General features: G+C 46.7%; 1 protein-coding gene across 1 annotated transcript in view; it reads left to right on the forward strand.

Moving 5' to 3' along the window:
* Positions 1-2,153: 2,153 nt before the first annotated feature.
* The window catches only part of N4BP2 (NEDD4 binding protein 2), a 99,146-nt gene continuing 90,488 nt past the window's right edge, over positions 2,154-10,811 (forward strand). The window contains 1 exon segment of the mRNA XM_017854330.1: positions 2,154-2,500. The gene's annotated coding sequence lies outside the window, so the exon portion shown is untranslated.

Raw genomic sequence — 10,811 nt, forward strand, 5'->3', positions numbered from 1 at the left:
AAAAAAAAAAAAAAAAAAAAAAAAAGAAATTTAAAGGGACATGAACTTCAAAGAGAATGAGCATGATAAACAAAATCTTTATCCCAGGTACTAATCTAATGCTGATTAATGCTTCACCCTTTAAACGACGTGTTGTACTTTTCCCATTGGCTTAGAATTTGAACCAATAAGAAAGGAGGAAATCTTTATAAATATTCACAACCGAAGGCTGGTATTGCGAATGTTGAGTGAAGATTGCTTTGTTCTTCATTCTAGTCTCACTTTCAGAACTTTATGGTATTGATGTTCTTCTTATTGCCATAGTAAGCAAACTTTAAAAACATTCAGTTTGGGTGTTTCTTTGTGGCTTGAAATATATTTTCCAATGTTAAGAAGAGTTTATTTCTTATTGTTCTGACTTAAGATGTGATGAATCCTTAACAAATGTTCAAAGGAAAATAATTTAAATGCCAGTTTTATTATCATGGTGAACATATTTCAAAACAAAATATTAATTTCCTCGACTTCTTTCAAGTTTATAATTACTAGCGTTCTTTCATTTCTAAAGTGGCATATATTACAGTTTTTAGTCTCTTATAATGGCTCTTTAGAGGCAGAGTTAATGTTAGGTTCTCAGCAACAGCTATTTATCTCTTGAGATTCTGGGTTATTACAATTTTTTGTTTTTGAAATTTAATAAAAGCATTAAGGAGTTTTTGTATAGTGATTTTTTTTTTAAGGATCAACATGAAGTCTGTGATTTAACACTGGGACTCGAGACCTCTTATAAATACAAAATTCATACAAAAGGAAAAAATTGCCCTGTTTTTCTATGTGGATGGTTTCATCAGAAAATTTACCATCTTGAGTTCTCTCCTTACATATTACTGGTTATTTGAAAAAGCACTAGAATGTTCTCATTGTGAATAAGTGTTCCAGTTAGACCTAAACGACAAAACCACTTGCACTTGCCCCAAATTTACACTCTGTTTAAAGCAACTCCCATAACAACCAACAATGTCTCTTCGATGCAAAGGGACACTTTGTCATAAGGTTATTTCGTTTCCCTATTCTGGAAAAAACCACTGCAAGTGGAATGAAAAGTAATTGCAAAGGGAGGGGAAGGAGGAAGTAAAAAAACAGGCAAAACCACAACCACTACCACCACCACCACCACCGCAACCACCACCACCACCACCACCACCACCAACCAGAAAGCAAAGGTGAAAAATTTGCGTACCCTGAAAACACTGAACATTTCATATCAGAACCCAGAACAAATAAACCAGGGAAAGCAGAGTTGAGAGAAAAAAAAAATGGTGCAGGCTTGGAGACGGACTCATACTACAGCGGTTGCAAGAGGGAAGCGTACGTCTTTGCTTTTTCTTGGCACCCGAAAACTCAAGCTCGAACTGGGGGCAAAGGCCAGCCGCTGCGGTTCCATCGGCTAAGGCGCCCACATTCCCCGAGCTCATACTGCACGCTGGCAGGGCCGATGGGGCTGGGCGGCCTCCCTCCACCCCGTGACCGTCGCCGACCCCTTTGTCTCCCCGTGGGGCTCCGAGGCCGCGCGCCCGGAAGTCTCCCGCGGGAGAGCCGCGCGCTAGGAGGCGGGTTCCCGTGCCCGCCGCAGCGGCCATGGCCCAGCTGGACCCCTGGCCTTCACAGCTCCAGTCAGGCAATGCCGAGGCCGGTCGCTCGCCTCGCCGTCCCTCCCAACTTGCAGCCCGGACCCCGAGCGCGTCAGGGCTCGCCCCAGCTCTGCTTTCTTCTCTCCCCTTGCCCCGCCAGGCCGACTTCGTGTTTGTTTTATTTTTTGGGGCTCGGGCGAGTGCCGAGGGCTAGAAACAGCTGTGTTTTACCGCGCCGCTTATTTTGGCAAAAATTCCGGGCCTGTTGCAGTGTTCCCCAGCGCCAAACGGCTCCCGCCTTCCCCCCCGGCAGAACCCGACACTCGGAAGAAGGGCTTGCTCCTCCAGGCATCCCCTGACAAGAAAAGTGGGGACCACGGCCGGCTCTTGGGCGAGCCTTGGAGGGGCGGTGGGCGGCCGGAAGCCGCCGAACCGGCCGGGCAGGACTTGCTCTCTAAAGGGAGCGGGAGAGGTGGGAACGCCTGCGGGCTCAGGTGCCCCGGGCCGCCGCGCCGAGGCGGAGCTCGGGGACGAAGCAGAGGTCGTGGCGGACAGCCGGCGGGCTTGGGGGGGCGGTGGGCGGCGATCCACCTGGGCGACGTGGCAGCCATTGCCGGCGCCTCGAGACCCCTCCCCACACGGCCGCCCGCCCGCCCTCTCGCGGCGGGCTTCTGCGCGGCTGCTCTTCCCCGGCCGGACGGAGAGCGGCAGTGTCTCCCCGCCAGGCGCGCTCGCCGCGTCTCCCCCGCGGCCGCAGCTGCTCGCTAGCCCTGAGCGGCGCGGGAGAGCGCAGTGGCGCCGGCGGGAAAGGGTTGTGGACCTGCGGCGCCGCGTTGTGCGCTAGACGACGCGGCCCCGGCTTCGACGCCCTCTGCCCGTTCCAGGAGCAGGTAAAGGCGGCGGGTGGGAGGCAGGGAGGCGGGTCCGAGGTGAGGGCCCTGGAGGTTAGGGGTCCCGGGGCGCCGAGCCGAAGCGGAGGGCCTGAAGCAGCGGCGGGAGGCGCGGCGAGTGAACTCCCAAGCCCTGAACGTGGGGCCCGGCGCGGGCCGCCTCCGATCCGACCTGCGGGCCCGGCTGCCCGGACGGAAGGGAAGTGAGGCGTCGGCGAGAGGCGGGCCCTGGCGCTCAGCCCGAGGCCGGGCGAAGGCGGGGGCCGCGGCCGCTTCCTTGGCCTCCGAGTGCCTGGCGGGCCTCCAGGCCCCAGACACACCCCTCTCGACCCCCCGAGGTTTCTTCCCAGATCTGTTCCCGCCGGGACCTGACCTTGCGCCCCTCTGGGCGCCTTCGGTGTTTGCCAGGCGGAGCCTTCTGGGAACTTCAGGCCACCTTCCTGAGCACGTAGTCCTAGCCGAGCCGTTTATTTACTCACTTCAAGTCCAAACACAAAACCACTCACACGTTCGGATTTTGGAGACTGCGGGGAGACTTTTCCCCTCCCCGGCATTTGTGCGTCTTTGGCCTTCGTCCCGCCTCCCCTGCCCCCACTGCAATTTTGACCCTCACTGGGACCCTTCTAGAGCCCCTCTCTAATCGGAACCCTCTATGAGCCGTCTGTTTGGAAATTCATCCTCAATCGAGTGAGTCATCTTAGCGGGGGCACAGTTTATCCCTCATGCGCTTTTGGTTAAAATAGTTTTTTTTTTTTTCCCTCCGAAAGAGAGCTAGAGTAATATAATGTAGATGACAGGTCAGTGTTAGCTTCAAAGGCTCTTCCTTTCGGCGGCAGTCTTTGTAACTAGGATCTGATATTTGTGTTACGGACAGGTTTGTACACATTCTCGCCATGCAGTGGTTGTAATGTCTCCATGGCACAGTTCTGGCTTGAAGGCAGGATTGGCTGCTTTTTCTACTCGACATCTTTGAGCCAATCAGCAAGGGCTGCTTGCCTGGAGACTGGTTAACTCTGTAAAGCTGGCGATTGGTTGAGCTCCTAGAAGAAAATCCTGGAGGTGAACCTAGCCTCTCAGAAAACAATGACTGATTTGCAGCTGTGTTAAAAAAATGTTTTCTTTAAATCCCAACATCAGCCTTTTCACTCCGTTTTTATTACTTCCAGTGTTTTTCTTTCAAACACCAGCTGTCTTTTGTAACTCGTTTTAACTCTCATCCTTTAATTTTAACTAAAAGACTTCTTACGCGCTTTAGGAAATGTAAACATCGTGCGTTCTGTGTTTTGATAAACGTGGTTCCATCTGCCTTTCTAACATTGTTTATTGCTAAAGGTCAGAAATAAACAGTTTAGAGTTTCGCTGCCAGGACCTTTATTATTTAAGTGCCGTGCTAGGACGGGGGGTTGGAGTGAGGGGCTGTAGTGGTGAACATGGTGGGAAGAATAGGAAATAAATGGCTGTTCTTTTGCAAGGAGGCTACAATTTAGTTAATGAAAAAAGACTAACATGTAAAACAATAAAGAATAAAGCAGTAGAAATCAGCACGCAGTACGTACGAATGCCAGTTTGAATACCTGTTGACTTTAGTTGATTTGGAGGGGAGATAGAAGTACTGTACTTCATAAAAAAAGTGGGCTTAAGTTACGGTAGAGGCATGTTTTTTCCTTCATTAAAGTATATTTCCTTCATTAAAGTATATTTCCTTCATTAAAGTAGGCATAGTACATAGTACATGGTACATGGTAGAGGCTAAATATCACTGTAGTTGCATGTTTTTAAAAAATATTTGAATCTAAATACTGTTACATAGTTTAATCTTATTTTATTTTATTTATTATTTTGAGACAAGCTCTGGTCATATCGCCAAGGCTGGAGTGCAGTGGCACTATCTCAGCTCACTGCAAAGTCTGCCTCCCGGGCTCAAAGCCATCCTCCCACCTCATGCCCTAGAGTAGCTGGTACTAGAGGCCCAAGCCGCTACGCCCGGCTAATTTTTGTATTTTTTTTTTTGAGACGGAGTCTCGCTCTGTCGCCCAGGCTGGAGTGTAGTGGCCGGATCTCAGCTCACTGCAAGCTCCGCCTCCCAGGTTTACGCCATTCTCCTGCCTCGGCCTCCCGAGTAGCTGGGACTACAGGCGCCAGCCACCTCGCCCGGCTAGTTTTTTGTATTTTTTAGTAGAGACGGGGTTTCATCGTGTTAGCCAGGATGGTCTTGATCTCCTGACCTTGGGATCCACCCGTCTAGGCCTCCCAAAGTGCTGGGATTACAGGCTTGAGCCACCGCGCCCGGCCAATTTTTGTATTTTTTGTAGAGGAGGTTTCGCCATGTTGCCCAGGCTGGTCTCAAACCGTGAGCTGAAGCAATCCGCCTGTCTCGGCCTTCCAAAGTGCTGGGATTACAGGAGTGACCACCACGCCCGCCCAGCTGTTTTAAAACCGTGATTATTTTCCTTTTAAAACTTCCCTTTTCATCATGATTAGCCATGATTATGCATATCTTTTGATATGCAAAGCAGCAACCATTTATTAGTCAATGAATTTCAGAAAAATAGCTACCTTCCTTCTTCGCTTTCCTTTCAGCTTTTTATATGCAAAATCATATTGTAAGTCTTGGGAAGAATCAGTTGTCTATTAAATGCCTTTAGAAGTAGTTTATGTTAGGAATTTAAGAAGAGATTGAGCATTTTTTATGTATATATGTATGTATTTTGAGACAGAGCCTCTATCGCTCAGGCTTGTCTCAGCCTCCCGAGTAGCTGGGATTACAGGTNCCCAGACTGGTCTTGAACTCATAGGCTCAATCGATCAGCCTGCCTCAGCCTCCCAAAGTGCTGGAATTACAGGCTTGAGCCACCGCGCCCGGCCAATTTTGTATTTTTTGTAGAGGAGGTTTCGCCATGTTGCCCAGGCTGGTCTCAAACCGTGAGCTGAAGCAATCCGCCTGTCTCGGCCTTCCAAAGTGCTGGGATTACAGGAGTGACCACCACGCCCGCCCAGCTGTTTTAAAACCGTGATTATTTTCCTTTTAAAACTTCCCTTTTCATCATGATTAGCCATGATTATGCATATCTTTTGATATGCAAAGCAGCAACCATTTATTAGTCAATGAATTTCAGAAAATAGCTACCTTCCTTCTTCGCTTTCCTTTCAGCTTTTATATGCAAAATCATATTGTAAGTCTTGGGAAGAATCAGTTGTCTATTAAATGCCTTTAGAAGTAGTTTATGTTAGGAATTTAAGAAGAGATTGAGCATTTTTTATGTATATATGTATGTATTTTGAGACAGAGCCTCTATCGCTCAGGCTTGTCTCAGCCTCCCGAGTAGCTGGGATTACAGGTGCTCAGCACCACACCTGCCTAACTTCCGTATTTTTAGTAGGGATGGGTTTTTGCCATGTTGATGAGGCTGGTCTGTAACTCCTGGCCTCGAGTGATCTGCCTACTTGGCCTCCCAAAGTGCTAGGATTATAGGCGTGAGCCACCCCTGCCTGGCCTTAGATTGAATGCTTTTTTGATACCTACCTTGCCTGATAATGAGTAAGCATACATCAAGCCATATATCATTATCAACCTCATTGCCCTCGTCCTCATAGTAATGAAGTGGCATACGTATATATATACACACATGCACACCAGATGCTGTTTTAAGCACTTTACATATGTGATTGTATTTAATTCTTACAACTCTGAGATTTGCACTATTCTTACAGAGGAGGAGACAGAGACTGAGAAATATTAAGAAAGTTGCTGAAAGTTACCCGACTAGTGTGTGGGAGTGTTATGTATGTATCAGGGAGGTTTCAGTCAAACCTAGATCTTTATGACCCAAAACCTTATTCTTTTTTTTTTTTTTTTTTTTTTAAAGAGACAGGGTCTCACTATGTTGCTCAGGCTGCTGTCGAACTCCTGGGCTCAAGCAATCCTCCTGCCTCAACCTCTCAAGGCGCTGAGATTACAGGCATGAGCCACTGTGCCTGCGCTTTGGGAAGAGTATTTTACTTTATTACCTGAGAGCTTGAATCTCATCATTGCCCTCCAGAAATTATTTTATTAGAACTGTACATCTAGATTGTGGTTAATCAGTTCTATCTGAGCTCTCATACTTTATTTTATTTTTTGACATGGAGTCTTGTTCTATTGCCCAGGCTGGAGTGCGATGGTGCGATCTTGGCTCACTGCAACCTCCGCCTCCCGGATTCAAGCAATTCTCCTGCCTCAGCCTCCCAAGTAGCTGGGATTACAGGTGCACACCACCATGCCCGGCTAATATTTTTATTTTTAGTAGTGACGGGGTTTCACCTTGTTGGTCAGGCTGGTCTCGAACTCCTGACCTCAGGTGATCCACCCGCCTTGCCCTCCCAAAGTGCTGGGATTACAGGTGTGAGCCACTGCATCCAGCCACACATACTTTAAAAATTAAAAGAGCCTTTAATAAATTTATGTGGCTAAGTAGCTAGATTTTTTTTTTTTTTTTTTTTTTTTGAGACAGGGTCTCCCTCTGTTGCCCAGGCTGGAGTGCTGTGGCATGATTATAGCTCACTGTAGCCTTGAATTCCTAGGCTCAAGGGATTCTCCTGCAATAGCCTCCCGAGTAGCTGGGAGTATAGGCCCATACCGCCATGCCTGGCTCATTTTTAAAATTTTTTTGTAGAGACAGGGTCTTGCTGTGTTGCCTAGGCTGGTCTCAAACTTGTGGGCTCAAGTGGTCTTCTCACTTCAGCCTCCCAAGTTGCTGGGGATATGGGCCTGAGCCACCATGCCTGGCCTGTTTTTCTAAATGTGGATTGTGTGACCGTATCCTTTGATCATGTATTGGCTGCTTTTCTTTTCTTTTCTTTTTCTTTTTTTAAAATTTAAATTGAGACGGGATGTTGCCATATTGCCCAGGCTGGTCTCAGACTTCTGAGCTCAAGTGATCCTCCCACCTCGGCCTCCTAAAGCCCTAGAATTACAGGTGTGAGCCACCATGCTCAGCTGGGTGTTTTTCTTAAAACTTTATGCAAGCCCCAGATACATGATTATTAGTGTCTTTATTATTATTATTTTTGAGGCGGAGTCTCACTGTGTTGCCCAGGCTGGAGTGCAGTGGCACAGTCTCGGCTAACTGCAACCTCTGCCTTCCAGTTTCAAGCAATTCTTCTGCCTCAGCCTCCCGAGTAGCTGAGATTACAGGTGGCCACTGCCACGCTTGGCTGATTTTTGTATTTTTATTTTATTTTATTTTATTGTATTTTTTTTTATTTATTTATTTTTGAGATGGAGTCTCATTCTTGTTGTCCAGTCTGGAGTGCCATGGCAACCTCCGCCTCTTGGGTTCAAGTGATTCTTCTGCCTCAGTCTCCCAAGTTACTAGGATTACAGACGTGCGCCACCGTGCCCAGCTAATTTTTGTATTTTTAGTGGAGATGGGGTTTGGCCATGTTGGCCAGGCTGGTCTCGAACTCCTAACCTCAGGTGATCTGCCTGCCTTGGCCTCCCAAAGTGCTGGGATTACAGGCTTGAGCCACTGTGCCTGGTGTATTTTTTTTTTTTTGAGATGGAGTTTCGTTCTTGTTGCCCAGGTTGGAGTGCAGTGGCATGATCTCGGCTCACTGCAACCTCTGCCTACCGCGTTCAAGTGATTCTCCTGCCTCAGCCTCCCAAGTAGCTGGGATTACAGGCGCCTGCCACCATGCTTGGCTAATTCTTGTATGTTTGGTAGAGACGGGGTTTCGCCATGTTGGCCAGGGTGGTCTGGAACTCCTGACTTTGGGTGATCCACCCACCTCGGCCTCCCAAAGTGCTGGGATTACAGGTGTGAACCACCAGGCCTGGCCATTAGTGTCGTTTTTTTCTTGAAAATATTTTCATTAATTTGCTGCTTTATTTATTTATTTTTTTGTTTTGTTTTTGCTGCTTTATTTTTTGGTTACTTTTTTTTTTTTGAGACGGAGTCTTGCTCTGTCACCCAGGCTGGAATACAGTGGTGCGATCTTGGCTTGCTGCAGTCTCCGCCTTCCGGGTTCAAGCGATTCTCCTGCCTCAGCCTCCTGAGTAGCCGGGACTACAGGTACCCACCACCACGCCCGGCTAATTTTCTGTATTTTTAGTAGAGACGGGATTTCACCGTGTTAGCCAGGATAGTCTAGATCTCCTGACCTTGTGATCCTCCTCTCTTTAGTATCTCTTGAATCTGTTCCTTTTCCCTATCCTCACTGCTGCACTCCTACTCCATGGTTAGTATCATCTCTCAACTGGGTTGTTGCAGGAGCTTCCTAACAGCTCATCCCTGCTTTCAGTCTTCCAATTCATTTTTCCCACTGTAGCTAGAGTAATCTGTCTAACACATTTGAGCATGTAACTCCTCTGCTTAAAACTTTTTTTGTGACTTTTCATGGCCTTCAGGGTAACTTCTGAACTTCGTGTGTGTGTGTGTGTGTGTGTGTGTGTGTGTGGCTTCTGAACTTCTTCACTTGGTTTTCAGGATCCTTATCTCATGATTTGGATCCTTATTGACACTTGGCTGTCAGTATGCTAGCCCTATTAAGTTCCTTGTATTTCTCCCTGAAGGGATCAGAGTTCTTAAATCTATGCTTGACTACAGAAGCTTCTATCTGTCTGGAATACCTTTCCTAGTTTACTCCTTACCCTCACTTTTGTTTTGTTAACTCAGGCTTGTCTTTCAGGTCTCAGCCTAGGTGGTAGCTATAGGAGAAAACCCTCGGATACTTCAAGTCGGGGTTACATGGGCCTCCTCTTTGTGTCCTTAGCACTCCATGTTCTTTTATTGTGATTGCTTGCTTGTTTGTCATCTCACATAGCGGTAAATGGACTGTCTTAAAAAAATGATGTGATTTGCATGGAGTGTATTGAAAGAGAATGAAATAGTAATTTTGAGGTTTATCTAATAGGGAGAGGAAAGGGACATTATATTTGATAGATGAAAGTTTTCTAAGCCAGAGAAGGCATACCAGGCTCTTTTATAGCCTGAATGAAAAATATCCTTTGATGTCTAATTTTTGTCAGTTCAGATTCTCTATTTTATTAGGAACTTTTTGGAGTTCAAGTGACAGAAATACAGCTTGGAGTAGCCTGTAGGGGAGCTTTATTGGTTCATATAACCATATAATAGACATTGTATGGATAGAGATGGCTATGAAGAGCTAGGGTGGGAACTTTCCCATAGTTGGGACCTTTCCATACTTATACTCTGTGCATACAGGCTTCATTCCTTTTACTGCAAATATGTTTCTTCAGATGGGAAACCTGGTTCCTGGCAGCACAGGGGTATCAACTAGAACCTTGACCAAATCTAGCGTTTAAGGGGATGAAATACTATGCTTAGTTCATTGTAGGTTGTGGGATATGCTCACTTACATGGCAAGGAATCTGTTAGCAAAAAGCAGAGCAGACCTTGAGTAGATAGAGGAGGAGATGGAGTGCTGAGCGGACATAAAGAATATCCACTTTAATTCTTTATAATTTTATTGATTTATTTATTTTTAATTTTAATTAATTAATTTATTTATTTGAGATGGCGTTTTGCTCTCGTTGTCCAGGCTGGAGTGCAATGGCGTGATCTCGGCTTACTACAATCTCCGCCTCCCGGGTTCAAGTGATTCTCCTGTCTCAGCCTCCCGAGTAGCTGGGATTACAGGCGTGCATCACCACACCCAGCTAATTTTTTGTCTTTTTAGTAGAGACAGGGTTTCACCATGTTGGCCAGGTTGGTCTCTAACTCCTGACCTCAGATGATCCTCCCGCGTTGGCCTCCCGAAGTGCTGGGATTACAGGTGTGAGCCACCGTGCTGGCCAATTTTATTTATTTATTTAGAGAGATGGGGTCTCACTATGTTGCCTAGGCTGGTCTCAAACTCCTGAGCTCAAGTGATCCTCCTGCCTCAGCCTCCCAAGATGCTGGGACCATGTGTGAACCACTGTGCCTGGCCTCGTCCACTGTAATTCTTAACCACCTTTCTGATTATGAATTTATTTTCATTGATACTTTATTTGTGGTAAGGGGATGCCCTGTAATATGCACCTGTGTATTCCAGGTACTAAAATGCTAAGTCCAACATTTTAAAGAAGTTGGCCTTTTGGCTTATGCTAGCTTATAACAAGTATTTATTTATTTATTTATTTGAGACAGAGTCTCGCTCTGTCGCCCAGGCTGAGTGCAGTGGTGTTGATCTTGACTCACTGCCACCTCTGCCTCTTGGGTTCAAGCGATTCTTCTGCCTCAGCCTCCCGAGTAGCTGGGACTACAAGCATGCGCCACTATGCCCAGCTAATTTTTGTATTTTTTTTTTTTTTTTTTTTTTTGGAGGGGTT

The sequence above is a fragment of the Rhinopithecus bieti genome, unplaced genomic scaffold (assembly GCF_001698545.2).
Source record: "Rhinopithecus bieti isolate Rb0 unplaced genomic scaffold, ASM169854v2 scaffold_2339, whole genome shotgun sequence".
NCBI lineage: Eukaryota > Metazoa > Chordata > Mammalia > Primates > Cercopithecidae > Rhinopithecus > Rhinopithecus bieti.